This window comes from Saccostrea cucullata, unplaced genomic scaffold, assembly GCF_032062105.1.
Source record: "Saccostrea cucullata isolate Sc308-1 unplaced genomic scaffold, CSIRO_AGI_Scuc_v1 ctg20418, whole genome shotgun sequence".
NCBI classification, from domain to species: domain Eukaryota; kingdom Metazoa; phylum Mollusca; class Bivalvia; order Ostreida; family Ostreidae; genus Saccostrea; species Saccostrea cuccullata.
Genome location: NW_026929707.1, coordinates 1 through 22,920, shown reverse-complemented (window position 1 = coordinate 22,920; position 22,920 = coordinate 1). Strand labels below are relative to the sequence as shown.

Genomic DNA, 22,920 nt, shown 5'->3' with positions numbered 1-22,920 from the left:
TGGGATGAATCTCGAAAATAGCGATTTTTCCTGTCAAATAAATTTCCACGCTCTCAATGACACCGTTTTTTCCCGAGATGCATGTTTCAAGTTTAATTTATGCTGGTAACTATGAATTCAATTCAAATAGAAATGATTATTAAATCTTACCTATGAGTTTACCATATCTGTCAAAACGAACGCGGCCTTTTTCAAATACATAAATTGCTACGCAACCTCAAATGCATGTATCCCCGTTAATACCAATATCATAATTGTAATCGGACCCTATCCCTTACATTTTAACTCGAAAACAATCTCATTCAAACTCACATATACTCCCAGGAGCTTGTCAGAAGTGTCTCAAGTGGAACTCTTTGACTGGTCAATGAATCAAGGAAATTCCGTTAACTTTAACTCGACAATAATACAACACAATTTCAACGGAACCCGTGGCGTAGTGGTTAGAGCGCTCGCCTGCTAATCGGAGGGTCCAGGGATCGAATCCTGCTGGAGCACCTTAAATGTTTTTTTTTTTTTTTTTTTGTGTTTTTCTTCTTTTTTTCAACCCAAATGACACGGAAACACTTAAAAAGCTGGAAGACCTCTTATTGTTCTGTGAACAAGTCTCCTAGTTCTTCTTCTTTTTCTTCCCGGACTTTTGAAAGAAATTATTAAAAATTTTCAAAACGAGAAGTGATAGAGACATGGGACCAACTGCATAAGATTCATTGAGCTTTGAGCTTAAAATCATGTAAAGGTCAAAGGTCAAGGTCATTCCAAAATTGAGATATTGAGCTCATTTTATATCTTTTTTGTCTTTTAACATATACAAACTGGCTTAGCATCATTAATATGTACTCTTAAAACTATTTTAAAGATTCAATTTGTATTCCGTAAGATTGACGCTATTAAAAGTTATCGCCCTTTGTGCGGAAAACCTTGTTATCGCTACTACTGCAAAACCATAAACCGTACAAATATGAAACCTTCACTAAAGTCTTCGACTAATTGAGAGGATTCTGGAATCTATTCATTGCAAAAGTCTTGTTGACTTCTTCAATGAGTTATTGCCCCTGAAAATTTTTGAATTTTAGAATTAATTAAACATTTTCAAAACGAGAAGTGATAGAGACATGGGACCAACTGCATAAGATTCATTGAGCTTTGAGCTTAAAATCATGTAAAGGTCAAAGGTCAAGGTCATTCCAAAATTGAGATATTGAGCTCATTTTATATCTTTTTTGTCTTTTAACATATACAAACTGGCTTAGCATCATTAATATGTACTCTTAAAACTATTTTAAAGATTCAATTTGTATTCTGTAAGATTGACTCTATTAAAAGTTATCGCCCTTTGTGCGGAAAACCTTGTTATCGCTACTACTGCGAAACCATAAACCGTACAAATATGAAACCTTCACTAAAGTCTTCGACTAATTGAGAGGATTCTGGAATCTATTCATTGACCCCTTCAATGAGTAATTGCCCCTGAAACTTTTTGAATTTTACAAAAAAATATTTTTTTTTAAACGCAAAGTTGTAGAGACATGGGACCAACTGCATAAGAATCATTGACCTTTGATCTAAAATTTCATGCAAAGGTCAAAGGTCAAGGTCATTCAGAAAATGAGAAATTAAGCTTTTTCTATATCTCTTTTGTCTTTCAATATATACTTAATGTCTTTGCATCATTAATATGTACTCTTAAAACATTTTCAAATATTTTATTCTTGACCCCAAAGATTAACCCTTTAAAAAGTTATTGCCCCTTGTGCAAGAAACCTTGTTATCGCTACTTCTCTGAAACCGTAGACCGTATAGACACTAAACCTTCACTAATGTTTTAAGGGTCTTAAGTCCTAACTTCACTATATAAGTGCAAAAGGATCTGATGACCGCTTATATGAGTTATTGCCCTTTAACTTCTTTGTACTTCCTATTTAACCTTATAACTTGAAAACTATAAGTCATAGAAGCATGGGGTCAATTGTACTGTGAACCTTGACCCTTGACCTTTGTCCTTGAATATTTTTTCAAGGTCAAAGGCCAAGGTCATTTCATTTTTTTTTTTAATTTTTGCTATCCTTTAAGTCAATTTTGGTTTCTTATTCATAGAATTAAATTTTAAAACAAAATTGAAATTCAAAGAAGGTGGGAGACCTCTTATTGTTCTTTGAACAATAAGTCTACTAGTTATTTAACTAATGATTAGTAAATTTTTTTAAACTACGTGGTCGTGTTTGTGAAATATTTTTCTGACAGAAAGAAATATCTAGGTAATAAACATTTTTTGAAGTTTGCCTTAGTTATTTGCAAATTCTATATATGAAACGGCAATGTTTTCCTCTCATCTAAAATAAGCCTTAATTTTTATTTTGTAAATTAACTTTTAAGAGATACTGTAAAATCCTACATGTAAGAACATTAACAAAGCAATTTTATGGATAAAGCGACTTTATGCGAATTTCAATGTTTAAGAAGAATTCTAATAAAACGAATTTGCAGACAAACGAACTGAAATTTCTGTTTGATAGAGATAAAAACAAGGTTTCGGAATTTCGGTTATAGAACTTGAATTTGAATTTTAAATAACGTCCAACTCCGTATACTGTATATAGGCTTTTAAAAAATTATAATATTTATATTTATATTTAAAATAATTATAATATATTCAGTACTAATCTAACATAGATATCTATGGAAGTTGTTTGTTTTTCATCCCTTCGAGAATTTTTCACTTATCACATTGAGACGCCATCATCTGCCTGTGATTTTAGACCTGTACTCGACACTTAACGTATGTCAATCGTCAGATTTTTTAGAAAAACTGAGGAAGAATCTTTTACTTCAAAACTGTTTATCATAATTCAATTTTTATGGCAAATTCAGTTAAATTAATCAATGTAAATTGTTCAGCATTTAACGAAAAAAAAAAACAAAACAAAACAAAACTGCCCAATAATTCACAAGGAAACAAAACTTATAAAAGTCTATTTCTAGTGGTGGAAGGATATTTAGCAAAAAATTCTGCAAGTCTGCACATTTATTGAATTTTATATCTTGGAACTTTAGCTTCAGTTACATACTTTTACTGAATGTTTTCCGTAATGATATGCTAGGAATATTAAATATGCGTCTCAATTTGTATTTTTAGAACATATTTTACACCTTTCTGAACAAACATTGCCGAGAATTGAAGACACATTTAAATTAAAGCATTCAAGATAAAATCTACACCTTTTTTGTCTGAAAATTGCATATTATGACTAATATTTCAAAATTAACATCACTTACCCAAACTTTCTCTTTTATTATTTTAAACTACTCGATACTTGTGACGATTAGAAACTTGATTCGTGGAAAGTTTGATACAAGAAAATATATATTGCCTTTTTAGATTTTTGATACCCCAAATATGTTACTTTTTATTCCAGACAGGTCACAATAATTTATTTGCATTAATATGCAATATTTGTTCAATGATGAATATTATTCAAACTATTTTATGTAAAATAAGACTAGAATTATAGCTGTTGAATTATTGTAATTTTACTTTATTTCATTAATTGTGTATTATCTCAGTCAGTAAAGTTAATCGAAGGGTGGCTAAATATTGCATAATTTTCCTGCATTAGAAAGTTTCCTCCGTAGCGCTTTTCAGGTTAAGAAATTTGTCAAAAATACACAATCATATTCATAGCGAAAAGATATCCATATATTGTTAAACTTTATCGATCTTTAAATTTGTAACCATACATATTTTTTTTCTAACTTTAAACATGTCACGGTACAAACAGCTGATGCAAGTGAAATCGATTTGGCCAAACACAAACGAGACCTAATATATACATATAAAAAAGAATTAGTTAATCAGAATTAATGTGTTCAAAATTATATAGAACCCTATATCCATATTCTAAATCTGTTTTAAGGTGTCCTATGGGCGTCCTTAACGTAGCTGCGTTTATGTGGCCTTAGACTCAACAATTAGATATATTGACGACGTATTTTCAATTAACAATGGTTATTGATACGATATATCCCAGTGAGCTTTAAATAGAATTAACACAGTGTCTGAAACATCTGTTTCATATATGGATAATCTACTATGATAAACGTGATGACTTAAACCTATGTAGCGATATACCGTCATCACCTGAGTACAGGCTTTATATCATTCAGTTGATTCGATACACAGGAACATTAACATGCTCTACGTATAAACAATTTTTAAAACCAGATACTCATTTAATATGTATTAGTATATTTCAAAGTAATAACAGAAACTTTTCTTTCATCTGTGGAAGCTTTTTATTTTATTATAGTACTGTTTGCAGGGGGTTCTATTAATTTTTTCTATGTTCTGTTTAAAAAATAATTCAATTAAAGCTTATTTATGTTTCAGTCATAAAAAACTAGTAAAGGAAGCATATGATACATGTAATGATTTTAAACTGAAGTTCAGTAGTCCCTAGAAGCACTTTCTATGCACAATGGAGGGGCCAGATTCGTCATATTCTTGCTTGCTGATCCACATTTGTTGGAAGGTGGAAAGTGAAGCTAGAATAGAACCTCCGATCCAGACGGAATATTTCCTCTCTGGTGGAGCGATTATCTTGATCTTCATTGTGCTCGGAGCCAAAGCAACGATTTCTTTCTGCATACGGTCAGCAATACCTGGGAACATGGTTGAACCACCAGACAAAACTGTATTAGCGTACAAGTCCTTGCGGATATCAACGTCGCATTTCATAATGCTGTTGAATGTTGTTTCATGCATACCAGAAGCTTCCATTCCAAGGAAGAAGGTTGGAACATGGCTTCAGGACACCTGAATCGTTCATTTCCAATCGTGATGACCTGGCCATAGGAAGTTCGTAACTCTTTTCCAAAGATGATGATGACGCAGCTGTTGCCATTTCCTGTTCAAAGTCCAAAGCAACATAGCACAGTTTCTCTTTAACATCCCTACGATTTCTCTTTCAGCTGTGGTTGTGAAAGAGTAACCTGATCTGTGAAGGATTTTCATAAGATAATCAGTCAGATCACGTCCAGCAAGATCCAATCTTAGAATAGCGTGGGGAAGGGCGTAACCTTCATAAATGGGTACTGTATGCGAGACACCGTCTCCAGAGTCGAGTACAATTCCAGTTGTACGACCGGAAGCATATAAAGATAGTACAGCCTGGATAGCAACGTACATGGCTGGGGTATTAAAGGTTTCTAATATAATCTGTGTCATCTTTTCTTGTTGGCCTTTGGGTTGAGTGGGGTCTTCAGTTTTTAAAGGACGGGGCGTTCCTCCGGGGCCACACGGAGTTCATTGTAGAAGGTGTGGTGCCAGATTTTCTCCATATCGTCCCAGTTTGTGACGATGCCGTGTTCGATTGGGTACTTGAGGGTGAGAATACCCCTCTTGCTCTGGGCCTCATCTCCCACATAGCTGTCTTTCTGGCCCATGCCAACCATTACACCCTGTGATTGGTTGATAAATGAATTAAATTATTTTAAAAAAGAGGGGGTATTTTCAAATAATCAATCATATCACTCTATGGGAATTTATCTTTTTTGAAACTTTGAATTCTCAAAGCATAATACTATCAAAATATTTAACTTTTAATATGTTATGTTTAGACATGAGCGCATCTGAGGGCAACGAACAAAGTAAGCATGTAGTTTCTAAAGTAAATTTCCTTGTTTTAATAAAAATACTTTAACGATTTGATCAATTTTAAAGAGAAATTTATTATCTTGTAAATTAATTTTTCTTTGTTACATGACTGTATAATACCAACTTAAAGAGAGGAAATATATATGCTACAGCTACCGACATGAATTTGCTTTAATTGATTTCATAGCGTTGATAAAGAAAAAATATCAAATTCTCCCTGACTCTGTGCTAAAAGAATGTATACCATTTGATTGTTCTAAACATTTTTGACAAATAATAACTAAACATTTCATTTTATTATAAATGTAAGCCAAGCTACCACACTATCCATATCTACTCTACACTTAGTGATCGTTAGCAACAAAATCCTTCATAGTAAATAAGTCACAACAAATAAGTCATAACAAGTGAGACAATGTCCCTCCAGGGCTTTCTATAAATCTCTTAATAGAGTTATTTTATTGTCAATTAGAGTTTGAAAATACATAGCTTTTATCTCAGACTTTGATGTGCGTCAGCAATAGCAGCTAAATAAATGATTTTTCTTTAAAAATAAAAATCAAATCTTTACTATCAGACACCATTACAAAGTTCGGTCAATTTCAATAGTTAAACACGTCGTCAGGAAGCACTGCATTTTGACATTTAAATATTTTACCCTGTTTTCCTAATATTTAAACTACACATATCCGGTGTTTTATACCTCTTTGTATTGAATTACCACAGACTTTTTCTAAATATAGCATATGTCCTACTCCATTCATAAACGCATATTAAACTAGTTCGTGTATAAAACATCAAACTAATAAATGAATAATCTTTTTTTTACTTTAAGGCATGGTTAAAAGTGGAAACAAATGATATGATAATGTCATGTATTGATTGCATGATTAATTTAATGAATATGAAAAGTCATACCTGATGCCTGGGGCGCCCCACGATGGAGGGAAAACAAACCGCCCTGCAGTATTGTCCCCACAAATCCAAGCTTTAGCATTTCAGTCCATTGTCGAAAGCCTATGTGTACATTTTCTGGTTCACTGCAATCTATCCAAAAAGCCTTACTTACACTTTCGTTTAAATTGGATTTATCAGTAAATGTTTAGTGGTTCTACCTGGGTCCACAAAGCAAACACTCAAGCAGAAAAAATTGCCTTATAAGGCAAGAAACTATGGGTAGATATCACGTGATATATCCAGAATAATTACGCAATTGTGGAAATAAAATATGTAGAAAATCACCATAAAATACATGGAATAGAGCTGAGACGAGCTCTAAAATTAGATATACACTTTTAAGTTTCTTTTTGTGTTTATTTTTATCCGTGGTTCACTTTATGGTCCCACATTTCATTCTTACATTCCCCCAGTTAATTGATAAAAAACTGTTGCATTAATTTAAAAGACACCCAAAATCAGAGGCCAAAAAGTACTCTTACTCTATCTTGTCTTTTTCTGTTTATCCCCCCTTTTACAATATTTATCTCCGAATCATGAGGGAATACATTCCCAAAATGAAGCCTGGGATTGATTACATGTATCTTCTATTAATAAGGAGTCTAAAACTGTCCATTGACCTGCAGTTTCAATATTTTTTTTACTCAAATATTTTCATCACATCTATTCTACACATTATATTTGTCTGGATACTCTTCACTTTTCAAACAAATGAGGTGAATAACTCTCTAGGGTTTTAACCTTTTTAACCTTTATGTTATTAAAACAGTTTAAAAGAACATCAAAGAAATGCAAACATTGTACACGTATAATTATCAATATAATTTTGATTTACTCATTCAACAGATAGAGTTAAATTCTATTTGAAGTTAGATTTGACGTTCTAAAAACATACATACACATGCATTGCATTTAACCTTCAGTCCAGTACGGAACACGCAGACAGCTACTTTGAATGAAGTTGTATAATTATCAAGATCCTGTGTTTGCAGCAGGTTCTGGCACAAAATGATTCCTCTTTGTTCTGTTAGTACAGAACCGAGTACAGGTCTAAATTAAATTACATCCCTCTAAATGGTGATTCAATGCTGTAAAATCACTAATTTCATTGGGGAGTGTTAATTTTAGTTGTTTTAAAATCATTGAGAGACCCATGAAATCATGGACACCACAGAATGTAAAATTTCATATGCATTTGTACTAAACATTCTTCCACCACGAAATCAAACTCCCACAAATCAATTATTTTTTTCCTCAAACCTCGAAAATTAAACCCCTCGAAAATATGTGATTTTACAAGTTTATTAGTAAACAATCTCGAGCCAATGTTAAACAAACGAACAAATAAACAATTAAGCAAAGGATCCTATGTGATTTGTTTTATATGACAGATGTTGATTATCTTAAGATTTTTCAACTACAATTTTTTGAAATTGGGTCTCCCATTACCATCATTGATGTAATTCTTTTGACTTACTTAATAAAATTCGATTCATTTAAAACAAAATAAATCTGATAAGCCACCAGGAAACCAGGTTTAATGAGGTTTTTTATAATGACATTGATATTTTCGCACTAGTGTTTTTTCTTCGAAATTGAGATATTGCACTATATCAGCTATGGTATAAATTAGTCAAAAATACCAAATGTTAGCGGGATTCTCCTTATCATTTTAATGCAAAAACCTTTCAATTTCCAATTAGACAGAACTTTAAAGTTGTAAGTGATATTTGTTTAGCTTAACAGCATAATGTTCGGTAAAGCCAAATACTTTGGTGAAAAGTGTACAAAAAAAATGCAATTTTACCGCTCAATACGATTTTTGTTTTAGTAATATGAGGGGTGATCAAAAAGTTCGTGAACTAATTGAATAATTTCGAGGCCATAATAAAAAATACTGTAAAATAAAATATTTTCGTGGATCAAATTTTCGAGGTTTGAGAAAAAAAGTTGATAGGTGGAGATTTGATTTCGTGGTTGGAGAAGTGTCGGGTAATAATATTTTATTGCATATTTAATTTTGCATTTCGTGGTGATCATGAATTCGTGGGTCTTTCCATACCGAGAAAACAAAGAAAATTTAACCCCACAAATATTAATGAATTCACAGTATTTTTGTTACCCCTAACGCGACTGACCCAATCAAATCATGCCAGCTAAAAAGTTTTTCTCCATAGAATTATTTCCATAATTTTTTATTGTTTATTTTCATTAATTTTTATATATATATATATATATATATATATATATATATATATATATATATATATATATATATATATATATATATATATATATATATATATATAATTCATCTGACAGAGATAAAAACCTTTTACATGTCAATGGTCAATTCTGTTCTTTTGTGATTTTAAAGCCTTCGCTGGGGCAAATGGCGCGGCCCACAACGAAATGGTCACAGAGGGTCAGATAGTGTTATAAAACAACGACTACGTTTCAAGCTTAATATGCCTTTTGCTTATTTGAACCCTTCACTGGAAACATATCGTAAATAACATATACCTTGACTAATTTATAGTTAGAGCGTTTGAGTGGTATTTAAAACTTGTTTTGAGTTTGGATACATACGTCGTTAGGATGCCTCATGATCAGACGAGGGAACTACCATGTTAACACATAATTGTCATTGCATTTTATTCAATGAGTTGATCTAATTAATAGTTCGTTTATGTTCCCGTGTTTTCTATATTTGACCTTAGTAGTTGTTGTAAATATATCTGCTTATTTATCTTGATGAATAGGATTCATACGTCCTTTTTTTCATAAGCCTTTTCTTCATGGGTTAAACTCCGAGACTTTGACTTTGTGTAAAACATTTCTATCATATTAGATATCGTTTGGTTCAATAAATATTGTTTATGCACTTTTTGTGAATAGTTTTGAAATCTTGTTCATGCTTTCTGGGACTTCCAATGTATCTTTCGTTTATTAAACTCTAAAAGACTGTGATAGTAGATCTGAAAATATAAAAACAATTCCAGTCTTTGAGTATCCGAGAACCTTGTTTGTTTAAATGTTGGATTTCAATAAATTTACACTGGCATGAGATAATTTAGTTCAGTTGAATAATAATTTTGAATTTTCCATAAAGTTTACTTGTGAACGTCATTTTTATTAATCTGTTCACTAATTGCTTTCTTTTGTACTTTATTTTAAAAAATGTATTTTACCATTTAATTTTAAAAATGTATTTTTTAACTTGCTATTAGAAAAAAAATATTTACCTACAGTGTACCTACCTACCTACCTACCTACCTACCTACCTACCAAACTTGGGATTAAAGGGACGGATTAAGGAAACCAGAGATAATTTAAATAACATCCCCATACAAAAAACGATATTTGGTTTCAGTCTTGCTTATAATACATGTATTTAAAATTAGTACTCTTCTATTTTAATATAATTTTGCCACCGTTCTGCTCATCCGCCAATCCTGTGATAAAGGCGGTCATGTGACCCACTCCGTAGCGTTCTGTCACAAAAGCTGATAGATTTTTCTGGGTTTTATATTTCTCTCCATGTAAGTTGATTTTTATAGCAAGAACAGTTCATTTGTCAAAAATGGTCGAATCTCGGAAACATAATGGGTAGATAAGAATATCCTTTCCAAAAATTAGCATGGCGATCATCAAAACCCAAACCTGCTGTCTCGGGAGAGACTTTTATTCAAAGTGAATAGAGAATGAGTGCCTCCTTTTTATTATATCTCATCAATGTTTAAAATCTAAAGTAAACGATATCTTAGGTATTTAATTATTTTAATATTTTAATATAATCAACTATATTTCAATGTGTAAATCGGAATGTCCAGTATAGACATGCATGAATTAAAAACATATCTCTTTTCAAACTTGCTTTCACTGGGCAACATAACAAGTATCATTTTTAAACATCTGCCTTCCTTCACTAAAACGATCAATCCAATCATTCACTGAATTTATAAGAAGTCTTCCGTCTTAATGAGCTGTGTACAAATCAAATGCATTATAAATTATGTTACTGCAAAGGAATTTCTAAGATATACCATAAATTTTACAGTCGTTATTTGAACGAGTACGACTAAGAAAACTATTTTTGTCACAAGTGATCTACCAAGTGACGTCATTTTAACATTGTTAAATCACAAACAAGGAGCAAAACATAATTAAGCAAATTCTATTTATAGAACTTGTGTATGGATATGTGTGTACAAAATTTGTTTCTAATCCGAATTGTGAAATTGCAGATATAGAGATAGTTTGCGAACTTTTTGATCACAAAATATGAAGTTTTCTTTCTGTACAGTTTTTGAAGACATTTTCGAGAGTGTGTTTTTTTAAACATTTAACGCAAATAGAATTTCTCAAATAAATTTTCATTGATTCGACAGGGTAAAAACGAGATCTCGATTTTTCAGAACTTCATCCAAATAACAACGGTAAATTTTCCAAAATATGTATGTTTTATTGTATTACTTTTTAAAATTGATAAGAGTGACCCTTGAGTCGAAGCAATTTTGATGATGTACTTGATTCTATTTGCGTTCAAGATCTTAGAAATGTCTACATAAATTTCATAATACTGTTGTTGTTGCATATATATTATGTCTTAGTAGATTCTCTGATAATATAACTTCTTGAGCAAATCACAAAAATTGATGATTTTCTTTTTTGACAAAATGATTATTTAATGTAATTTTTTGTAGAAAAAAAAATTACAAACCTGTCAGTCTTGATATGAATCAAAACAACAACTTGAAGAAAAAAAACCATTTGTCATCATTTACAAATAACTTAATAGTTCAGTTTTTTGGGTCATAATTCCACTTTTGAATTTACTGATACATGTATGTTACTTTAACATTGTTTAGATAAAAGGATTTTTGTCAATTGTCTCTTTGTATTGATCATGTTGATGTTTAGAACATTATATTATGCACTATATATAAAATTTACAGTTTGTTCAAATCCACCATTGATGGTTTTGGAGGTAAGTGTTTGTTTTTGTTGTAATCTGTGTTGATCGAATGAATGTTTGAACTTGAATACCGACATTTTAATGAATGAAAAATACACTGATCAAGTAAGACAAGCAAGTAATTATTCTGCTTATATTTACGAAAACATCATACTTATCACCCGTCTCGTAACATAAAAAAATATGTTTTTAAATTAGTAGGTTATGCTATTGAAAAAAAAGACAACACATATTGTTATCTTAAACAAATATGTCATGTTCACTGAAGTGAAACTAAAAAAAAAAAAGAAAAACAACTGACGAATGCTTACAGAGCGCTTTAGAACAGTATTTTTTCTAAAGCTGAGGATTTATAAGTTTTGTTTTTAAAAAATATATAATCAAATTAATGTGTTTCATACATAACATATCTTTATTTTATAAAAATTATAATTCAAATAAGTATTTCAAAAAATAACAATGGTTTGGGTAGCGTAAAAATGTGAAAACGATTAACCGATTTATTATACTGTTTTGTATTGATCATGTTTATCAATTTATCATGACTTTTTTCGTATTGTAGCCTATTTTCAAGTGCGCCTCATAAAGCGACGGGCAATATGGTCCCCTGCAAAACCGGTTAACATATTCAAGATCCATCGTCGAAAGCTGCAAGGTCTTCGTCGCGCAGGCATTGTCTGGTCTTTAAAGTGCCTTGGATGTTCGATTGAAATGAACAAATCATTAGTTTTTAATTGCTTATATATGCTTTCACACCTGAAAAACACCTTAAAGTTAAACATTTATAGCTTTGGGATCACGTGAAAAAGTTATGTAATACAAGGGTCGAGATATGTGTGTCACTTATGTGTGTCTCACCAATGCACAAGAAAAAAAAGGGAGGAAAACAATTTAATTTCTGAAAATCATTTTTTTTCTAATCTTGCGGATGAATAGTGTCATTTCTTGACCTGAACGTAAGGACAATTTTGTGATAAATTGCAAATAAGTACAGTATTTTTTAGGTCCCCTTTACCTCTAATCGAGTAATTTTGTATACTAAGTATACAGAAGTAATCTTCAATATAAAAATAGCAAAAATGATTTTTTAGAACATGTTTAAGAATGTTTGCTTGCCCACTTTAACTAAAGGTAAATTTATTGGGTTGGTAGGTTGATGTGAAAAAATCTTCTTTTTTTTTTTTTTTTTTTTTTGAGAATTTCAAATATTTGTTGATTGGATAAGAGGGGGGAAAATATCGTGACCTGGAATTTAAAAACAAAGTTCTAAGTCAGGCCATTTCTAGTAGTCGGTCTAGAATAAGGGGAACGAGACTTTTTTTAGATGGTTTATATACTGAAACGCAAAAGAAACGCAACATCCTATTTTAGGGGAAAATAATGATATACAGTAAAGAATTTATATTTAAAATTATTCATATCTTCAATTTTGTATATTTCAGTAATTTTACGGTTGAACGATTTTGATCATTTCCGGAAGTTAAGTTTAAGTCTGCTTAACAGAAATAAAAAATTGCATGTTTAATAAAACATTTGGCAATATCATGGAGTTATAAGGTTTTGTAACTGTTCATGATAAGTAATACAGCAATATTTCAAGAAATTAAATCTGCTTTTGTTTTTCGTTGCAATGCTAAGGCTTCCTAAAAATGACATAAAGAACGATTCCATTGCTTGACTGGAAAATCTACAAGTAAAGGTGAGGGAGAGTTACTGATGCAAAAATACATTACGCCTCAGCAGACTCTAACGTATCATATGCATGAATGACAGTCCGTTGACCGGAAGTTCAAGTGTTTCTAAACTGCGTTAGGTTAGAAAAAATTCGACCTTATCAACGGAAAAACAGGCATTTAAAAATGGCAAAGAATAAATCCTTTGCTCAGATCTCTATATTCATGAACCTACTGCATCGTAGAAATTAAGCTGCAATTGTTGTGTGGGGCAGCCTTACACTCTTTAATTGAATGTCTGGGAGGGGGTGTTCTAAGAGTCATATGGTACTTTTTAAATTTAAAAGATAATCATTTAACATTTCTATCGAATTTCTGATGTTTTGAAAAGTGAGTTTAGCCTTATTAACTTAATTTTTGAAAATCATCAGATAAAAATTCAAATATTTGTAGATCACTGCTGGTTGCGTTTCTTTCGCGTTCAGTATATGTATCCTGTTAAAAAAAACAATTATTTAATCAGTACCAAATATAACATTTTTTAGATACGTATTTTTTCTTGATACATGCAATAGCTAAGATTTCAACAACAAAAAAAAGAATGAAAGAAACAAAATGAAAATTACATGTTCAAGTTATTATGGAAAAATAATTTTTAAAAATTAAATCTTAATGTATTGACAAATTTCAGAACGGCAATTTTGCACAGAACAAAGTGTTACAGTCATCATATTTGCAGCTTTACAATTTCTGTTGAATATGTTTCTAGATTATAAGACATCAATTACTATTAAACCATTAACAAATCATTAATAATTTTAATTTTCAAACTACCAGGTCGTGTTCGTGAATTTTTTTTCTCATAGAACAAATTCTAGGTAAAAACATATTTCGAGAAGAAATATGCCTAAGTGATTTGTAGAGTCTTCAAATGTTGCGGCGATCTGAATGTTTTTCTATCATCTTAAAAAAGCCCCAGATTTTATCTTATTTAGTAATTTTAATAGAAAAAATAAGTAAAATCCTTTATGTACGAACATTTAAAAGAAATAAGCAATTTTACAGGTATAGCGACTTGATAAAATTTCAACTACTTAAAATAACTCTGATATAAAAATATACGGACAGAATGAACTGTGTTTCTGTCTCATAAAAACTGAAAAAGCATAAAATGCAACCTTTAAAAATTACAATTCTTAAGGTTGCAAAATTTCAAAAAATGAAGTTTCAATCATTCGCTTTCTATAGTATTTACATTTGAATTTCAAATCACTTCGAACTCCAGTAATCTGTATATTTTAAGATATAATTTATTCAGCTAGTCTTACATGAAAATATCAATGGATTTTGTTTGTTTTTTTAATATCCTTTGGGCACTTTTCACATTGAGACGCCACCATATACCTATGCCTATATGAATCTATTCAGCTAGTCTTACATGAAAAAAATCAATGGATTTGCTTGTTTCTTTAACACCCCTTTGGAATTTGTCACTCGTCACTTTGAGACGCCAACAACTGCCTGTGATTTAAGACCTCAACTTGGCACTTAAGGAGTAGGACCGTGCCCGTGTCCTACTGTGATACAGACCCTTGGGTCATAAGATCTTTGACGAAAGGCCAGAATCCATATCAAGCAAGCAGTAAGATTCAATCCCGCTACATAAGGATCAACTCCTTAATAAATGTAAATGTTGACCAAAGACTGCTAGCGTTTATTTACGTTAAATACTTTAAAGATATTGTTCATAATCATTTCCTTTATATTTTTTAATACATTCCAGAGAGAATAATCACAGACATTAGATTTAACAAATACGGGTCAACTTAGGAATTTCTTTTTAAACTGTTCTTATTTGAAAATTGACTGTCTTAAATAAAAGAATAAAAAACAAACCATTTCTTGATTTATTTCTTTTTATCAATAAATGTCAATAACAGGCTGCCTAATATATTGAAAGAACAAAACTAATAATATATACATAAATTATTTGAAAAAGTGAAACGAAACTATATGTTCTTTATTTGCAAATTATAAAAGGCAATTGAAAAATTGTTAGATTACCAATAAAAATTAAAAGCATTTTCTATGCACAATAGAAGGACCGTATTCGTCATATTCTTGCTTGCTGATCCACATCTGTTGGAAAGTGGAGAGGGAGGCAAGGATAGAACCACCGATCCAGACTGAGTATTTCCTCTCAGGCGGAGCGATAATCTTAACCTTCATTGTGGCCGGAGCCAAGGCACTGATTTCTTTTTGCATGCGGTCAGCAATACCTGGGTACATGGTTGAACCACCAGACAAAACTGTATTAGCGTACAAGTCCTTGCGGATATCAACGTCGCATTTCATAATGCCGTGGAATGTTGTTTCATGAATACCAGCAGATTCCATTCCAAGGAAAGAAGGTCTGCAACATGGCTTCAGGACACCTGAATCGCTCATTTCCAATCGTGATGACCTGGCCATCAACTTAGCCCAATTTTCCAAAAGATGATGATGAAATAGATGTTGCCATTTCCTGCTCAAAGTCCAGAGCAACATAGCACAATTTCTCTTTAATGTCTCTAACGATTTCTCTTTCGGCTGTGGTCGTGAAAGAGTAACCACGTTCTGTGAGGATTTTCATGAGATAATCAGTCAGATCACGTCCAGCAAGATCCAATCTCAAAATAGCGTGGGGAAGGGCGTAACCTTCATAAATGGGTACTGTGTGGGTAACACCGTCTCCAGAGTCGAGTACAATTCCAGTTGTACGACCGGAAGCATACAAAGAGAGAACGGCCTGGATAGCAACGTACATGGCAGGAGAGTTAAAGGTTTCGAACATAATCTGTGTCATCTTTTCTCTGTTGGCCTTTGGGTTGAGTGGGGCTTCAGTTAAAGGACAGGGTGTTCCTCGGGGGCCACACGAAGTTCATTGTAGAAGGTGTGATGCCAGATCTTCTCCATGTCGTCCCAGTTTGTGACGATGCCGTGTTCAATGGGGTATTTGAGGGTGAGGATACCTCTTTTGCTCTGGGCCTCGTCTCCTACATAGCTATCCTTCTGTCCCATGCCGACCATAACACCCTAAAATATAAAGAAAAATATACATATAAATATAACATGTAAAATTTTTGGATAAATTCAGCACTCATGAGGTTGATTTTTAATTTCGTAAGAGAGGCATTGGCGAATTCCTAAATGACTTTGACTCACATTACATTTTGTAACCAACATAATGTACCGGTAATTAAAATAAAGATAATATTATGATTTCATATAAATATAGATCCTAGTAATTCTATTTTTTTTAAAAATCCATAGTTTTATCACATCTAATTCTTAACTTATGGATCATTCAAATGGCTTTATAGTACATCTTGGCATTGGTTTCATATACATTTACACAATAGTTCGTTTTTGTTAGTCGACACTGATATCTTTCATATATACATTCATTATGTATAACTCATGTTCTGTTTTCATTGTACTGACATAAAAATTGAAAATTATTTCATCCTGGTTTTACTACAGTCCATCTTGCCACGCCCTAAATGTGTCACATACATATAAATGTATGCATGTTCTGACTACTGGTACAGATACATGATTTTTACCAATCAAAAAAATTAAATCTTGCAACTTTGCAAGAAGGATATGGAGATAACGAACAATTTTTTTTTTATATTTAACATTTAAGTCGGAAAAATACAGTAATACAAAATCGGAGTAGAGCAAACATTGACCTCCCAATCATCAGAGGTGGTATCAGGTGCAAGTGAAATGTATAAATCAACATTATCTGGGTAGTAAAATATATAGTTTCATGACCTCAAAATTTAATCTAGTTTCTGAGACAAAACTAATTAATGCTTCAATGAATTTTTACCTGATGTCTGGGGCGCCCCACGATGGAGGGAAACACTGCTCTGGGGGCATCGTCTCCGGCAAATCCAGCTTTACACATTCCAGATCCATTGTCAATAACTAACGCTGCAACATCCTCGTCACCCATTTTACGGACTGATCCTAAAAGAGCTTCGGATCCTTTCCTCTTATTGCAACCTGAGAGGTAGATTTACACTGAGGAAGTCACTTGTTAAGTTTGTTTAAATACTGCAAGGTAGATATTAAGCCAAGCAGAATAAAATTGCCTTATATGGCAAATGCTGTTTTGCTATAAATTTCTATCATTACTTGCTCAAATGCACAGTTTGGTATGAGTAACACGCGAACACAGCAGAAGACTTGGTGCTTATTAGGCATGACGCGTTTATATCGATTCAGCAAATTGAATTATCATCATATCCCCATAAATCATACCCTTCAAAAATTATAACATCCGTCAATATTAAGTTAAAAGACTATGCTCCCTTCAAAATCTAGTCTGTCCATCTGTCTTGTAAGTCTGAAGCATCTTAAATCTTTATATACGAGGGGTTATCAAAAAGTTCGTGGACTGATGCTATAAAATAAGAACTATGTAGTCTGTGCTTTCAAAATTTATATGGAACATAAAACAACAAAAAATAAAGAGATGTTGAAAATTTTAGCTTGAGACGTTCATTATTTGACAAATTATTTTAAAATGAAAACGGCATTATATGATCACCCGGCGCCGTTGTCGTTTATTTTCATGACGTCCGATAACGTCATTGTTTTTTTCAATGTCCGCTTCTTCTACCTCATGCACTTTTTTAATGCATTGGAGCTGAGTAAGGACTTAAACCAGCCTTGTTTATATGACTTTACAATGTCATGAACAGTGGCCTTCAATGATTATAGTATTCCAAATGGATTAATATATTGGGAGGGATCCTCGCTTGATTATGCCGGCATATTTTGCTTTTGGGAGTTCAATATCTATAACACATGATCAAACGTCATTTTTTGACGTGATTGATTTTTCACACCTTGACTGCAAATCGACATTAACTGTGTATCCCTTTTCTCTCTGAATCTATTTTGACATTAAAAGACGTGTACTCTGGATGCATATTATTTTTCTGTAGCTAGTTTCAACATATTTTAGGTCTATACCAGTTTTTTTCAGGGGCAAAACTTTATAAAAGGTTGGAAACGGAAACCCTCCCCTTTTGACGTCATTTTCAAGGCCTAATTTTCTTTGTACATTCCGTGTAAAATTTACGATAAAATTTCATAGAACTGCCAGAATGAAGTGAAAATTTCATATTTTATGGAACAATTGTGTCCCAACCCATACCTAAATATACGGGATGTTTGGATGTCAGATGATCATATTATATGAGTTTTTCTCAATTACACTTAGGTCGCAAAAACGTCGTTTTGAGGTTGCACCGCCTGGGCAATCCATTGCTTACAAAAACATTACTTATTTATTAAAAAATAAAATTTATGATTTATGGTTTACTCCTTAGATAGAAAAAGATGATGCTTACTACATATTTTAAAATTCATTGATGTGCCTAAAGCGGTTTTAATTTTATGACGCTAGTCCACGAACTTTTTGATAACCCCTCGTATAAAATAAGCATCATGTTAAGTTCTGAACTACAACCTATCACAATTTTAACTGTGTCTTGATTTTTACATTAAACAAGGGACCAGATTCCTTGTCCTTAACACCATCAATGCGATTATACTTTATATAAAAAGTAAATAGTAGAAAAAAAAACATATCTTGATTTCGTTTTATAACATTCATCTGAACTTCATATATTTTTTGTTCTGTTATGCAGGCGATTTTTCCATTTTAATGGTTTTTTAATTGAAAAGTTATGTTCTCTTACCTCGCATCAGCAACGTTAGGTCTCAAATTAAACATATTATCAAATTTAAAGTTAATGAAACATAATTTAGCTAAAACCAGTAGTAGGATGGGAATGACCCACTTTTTACACTCAGTCGTTTCAGCTTTTGGATTTTCACCTGTATCTATCAGAAATCAAGTAATGACAAAAATGATTAAATAGCTTGAATTTATAAAGATAAAAAGCAAAAAAAGTCAAACACACTCGTTATTTCAGCTCAGGCTTCTAGCCAGGTGTTTATATTCTCTCGTAGTTTTAATTTGATGCTCATGAGAAGGTTAACTAAATCTTTTAAGGTATTGATTCTCGAAATCTTACATTGATAATGTAGAAGCTACAGTAGGTAAAGAAAAAGGTGTAGCAGGTAACCTATCAATACTATTGTACCTTACCACTGGTTGTGACTGGGATATCTCTTTTATAAATCCAGCGACAAGGAATTATTCCAGAGGGCTTGTGTTTTACATTTATGAAAGGTTACACAAACGGAGCACCATACAGCGAACTACTAAAAAATTATTTTTAGAAGCAACAACTATACAAACACGCTTAACACAATGAAAAATTACAATATTTTCATAATATTTAATGCAATGAAAGCATGCTATTTGAGCAAAGTTACCCAGAACCTTGAAATTAACAAAAATTGAATAAAAGAATAAATAAAACTTGTACTCACCTCAAAAGCTGAGTGTTTTTATTAATGGAAGCAAAGCCAATTATTTCTTTAAAAGTATCCTGAAACCCTTTTGTCAGGATTGGAAAAGTGCTCTATAGATACTAGTTATAGATCAGACCACTCCATAATATCCTTGTCTATAGATTTTGATGAATTTAAGAAAAGTAGGGGGTTATGGAAATTTAATAACTCTTTACTTCATGATAAAAATTATTTAGATTGTATCAAAAATATAATTTTAGGGGTTAAGAAACAGTATTCAGTCCCAGTGAATAACTTTGACAACATAAATAACATTCCAGATGCAATTTTTTATTTCCTTGTTAATGATCATCTTTTTTTTTAGAAACTCTGCTTTTAGAGATAAGAGGTAAAACTATTTCATATGCATCATATGCCAAGAAAAGAGAAATGAAAGAGAAAGATTTAATAGAAAGTATCAAATTATTAGAAGAAAATGTTTGTGAAAATTATATTGATGAATTACTAGTATATAGTAAAAATAGTAAAAATCAAGAATTGGAGAACATTACAAAACATAAATTGCAAGGTACTTATTTCAGGAGTAGAGCAAAATTGGTTGAAGAAGGTGAAAAACCATCACATTATTTTTGTACATTAGAATCTAAAGAAACTTTATTAGTAAGATCATACCTAGATTGGAGGATAATAATGGTAATGCTATTTACTACCAATCAGAAATCTTAAAGGAAGCAAGATTATTTTATGAACATCTATATAAAACCACTACAGTAAACCCCTAGACTGATCTTATTCAATGAGTTAAATAATGAGATAAATACCAAAGCTTTCCAGTAAGGAGACAGAATCTATAGAAGGTGAAATTACTTTGGAAGAAACCTCAGAAACACTACAAAATTTAACCTAATAAGTCTCCTGGGTCTGATGGTTTTTCTGCTGAATTTTTCATGATGTTTTTGACATATATTGGTCCCTTTAATTTGTAGTTAGATTTATGAATTACAGTTATAAGACATGGTATTATTACACTTTTACCAAAAGGTGATAAGCCAAGACAATACTTAAAGAATTGCAAACCAATAACTTTGTTAAATACTATCTATAAAAAATTGGATTTGGCTATAGCAAATAGAGTAAAAAGGTACCTTGACAAAATTATTAACAAAGATCAAACAGGTTTTATCTCTAATAGATATATAGGTGAAAATACAAGGTTAATTTATGATATAATGTATAATACGGAAGAAGAAAATATACCTTGGTTATTATTACTTATTGATTTTGAAAAAGCCTTTGATACTTTGTCCTGGAATTTTATTCAAGGAGCACTTAAATTTTTTAACTTTGGTCCCTCAGTTAGGAATTGGGTGTCACTTTTTAATACGGACATTACATCTGCAATTAATCCAGGTGGTTATCTCTCTGATAGAATAAACATCCAGCAAGGTTGCAGACAAGAAGACCCATTGTCCCCTTATATATTCATTATATGTGCAGAAATATTAGCAATCAAAATTAGATTAACAAAAATATTAAAGGAATATTTGTGAACAATGTTGAAAAAAGATTTCTCAATCAGCTGATGACACTTCTCTTGTTATTGATGGAGAAAAGATTCTAATGGAAACATTAAAAACACAAAAGAGTTTATTTTTTCAGAAATGTCTGCGTTACACATTGATTATGCCAAAACGCATGTAGTATGGATAGGCTCCAAAAAGTTTAGCAATGAAATATTACTGCCAAATCACAATCTTATTCAGGGAACTACTAGATTAACTCTTCTAGGAATACATCATTAGGCTATCACGTTCTTATTTGTTTGTACATGTATTTTGTTTAACGCCCCTATGAAGAATCCTTAACTCACACGGAGACACCAACAATTTCTAATGGAGAGCTGCAAAATTTTGCCTGGACCACTCATACTCAGGGCCACTGAGCAGTTAAAGGTCTTTTTAGTGCAATTAAGTACTGTGGGAAGGAGCCTTGGTTCACATGTGCATCGTCACATCTGATGGACCGGTCTCTACAATACTGTGATACTTGAACACGCGACGCAATGATAAACTCATTAATCCTCAGCTTTAAAGCAGTGTCACGCCCTGGCTACTGTTCTAAATTGTGGAAATAAATTAAGCCAACTTCAACTTATAATTGTTCGAATATTTGTATTTACTTAATATTTGATACCGGATATTTTATTTTCTTTCTAAAAATACCCTTAAGGAGGTCCGATCCTAAATGATATTAATGAACTAATTAAAAAAAAAAATCTAAGAATATTCCCAGCACTGTTAAGGCCTACTATGAGAAATCAACGGAAAATGGACGTGCAAAATTTGGGACCTTTTTAAAACTGAATTTATTTTAATTAAGCTGTTTTATCATCACAGAACACAAATACTTATTGAAATAGCATAGTATAACCCACTCTGTACTGTATGAAGTTTGGTCCCATCGATGGACAGTCACGTGATGCATAGTTCGTGTACTGAATGTAGGTCATGAACAAATTTCAATATCGCAAGGGCATACCCTAGTTGCAATTAAAAATTCAAGTTATTATTTGAATCTGCATACTTTGTAGTTTCTGAAAAGTGCTGCTGCTTTGAATTGATTTCGCTTTTTAATAGTTAAATTTTCAGGTAAAAAAGCCAATGCCGAAATATGTTTGGCTTTTACCAAATATTTTGTCTACTTATAAAATCACGCCCTCGATCTAAAGAAAGCAGCAGCAAGTTAAAAAAATATCCTTTATCTATATTCAAAAAATGGTTAAGATCTATGAAGTGTATGCCCTTGCGAAAGTGCGATTTTATGAGGCATCTCGATGTAAAATATACGTAACCTGTACATAAAAACACGACATAATTGATAAAAGACATTCTCTTGATAATTAATTAATAATCGCACTAAACAAAGGTTATGCATTGGTATTAATCGACTATTTAAAACCTGTAAATAATGTTCCGTTTAATAATAAAACGCATTTTTCATTGTTAAAAAATTCCTCAATCTGCCTCTCACAGCACATGGAATACGCCATTTTTACCAAAATGACGTCATGTTTACAAGTTCATCGCGTTCAGTGCTTTTTCTATAACCAGCTACATGGGATTTAACTTACAAGTTTTTTAAATGCATTGATCAGTTTTATTGTTGTTTATTATGCGAATACAGTTAAAAGTTGCAAACTTTTTCATTTTCAGGTATAA

At 31.8% G+C, this 22,920-nt stretch overlaps 2 pseudogenes; both read right to left on the bottom strand.

Moving 5' to 3' along the window:
- Positions 1–4,348: 4,348 nt before the first annotated feature.
- Positions 4,349–6,650, bottom strand: LOC134281892 (actin, cytoplasmic A3a-like; annotated as a pseudogene).
- An 8,505-nt stretch (positions 6,651–15,155) lies between these two features.
- On the bottom strand, positions 15,156–17,291 carry LOC134281890 (actin, cytoplasmic type 5-like; annotated as a pseudogene).
- Positions 17,292–22,920: the final 5,629 nt, after the last annotated feature.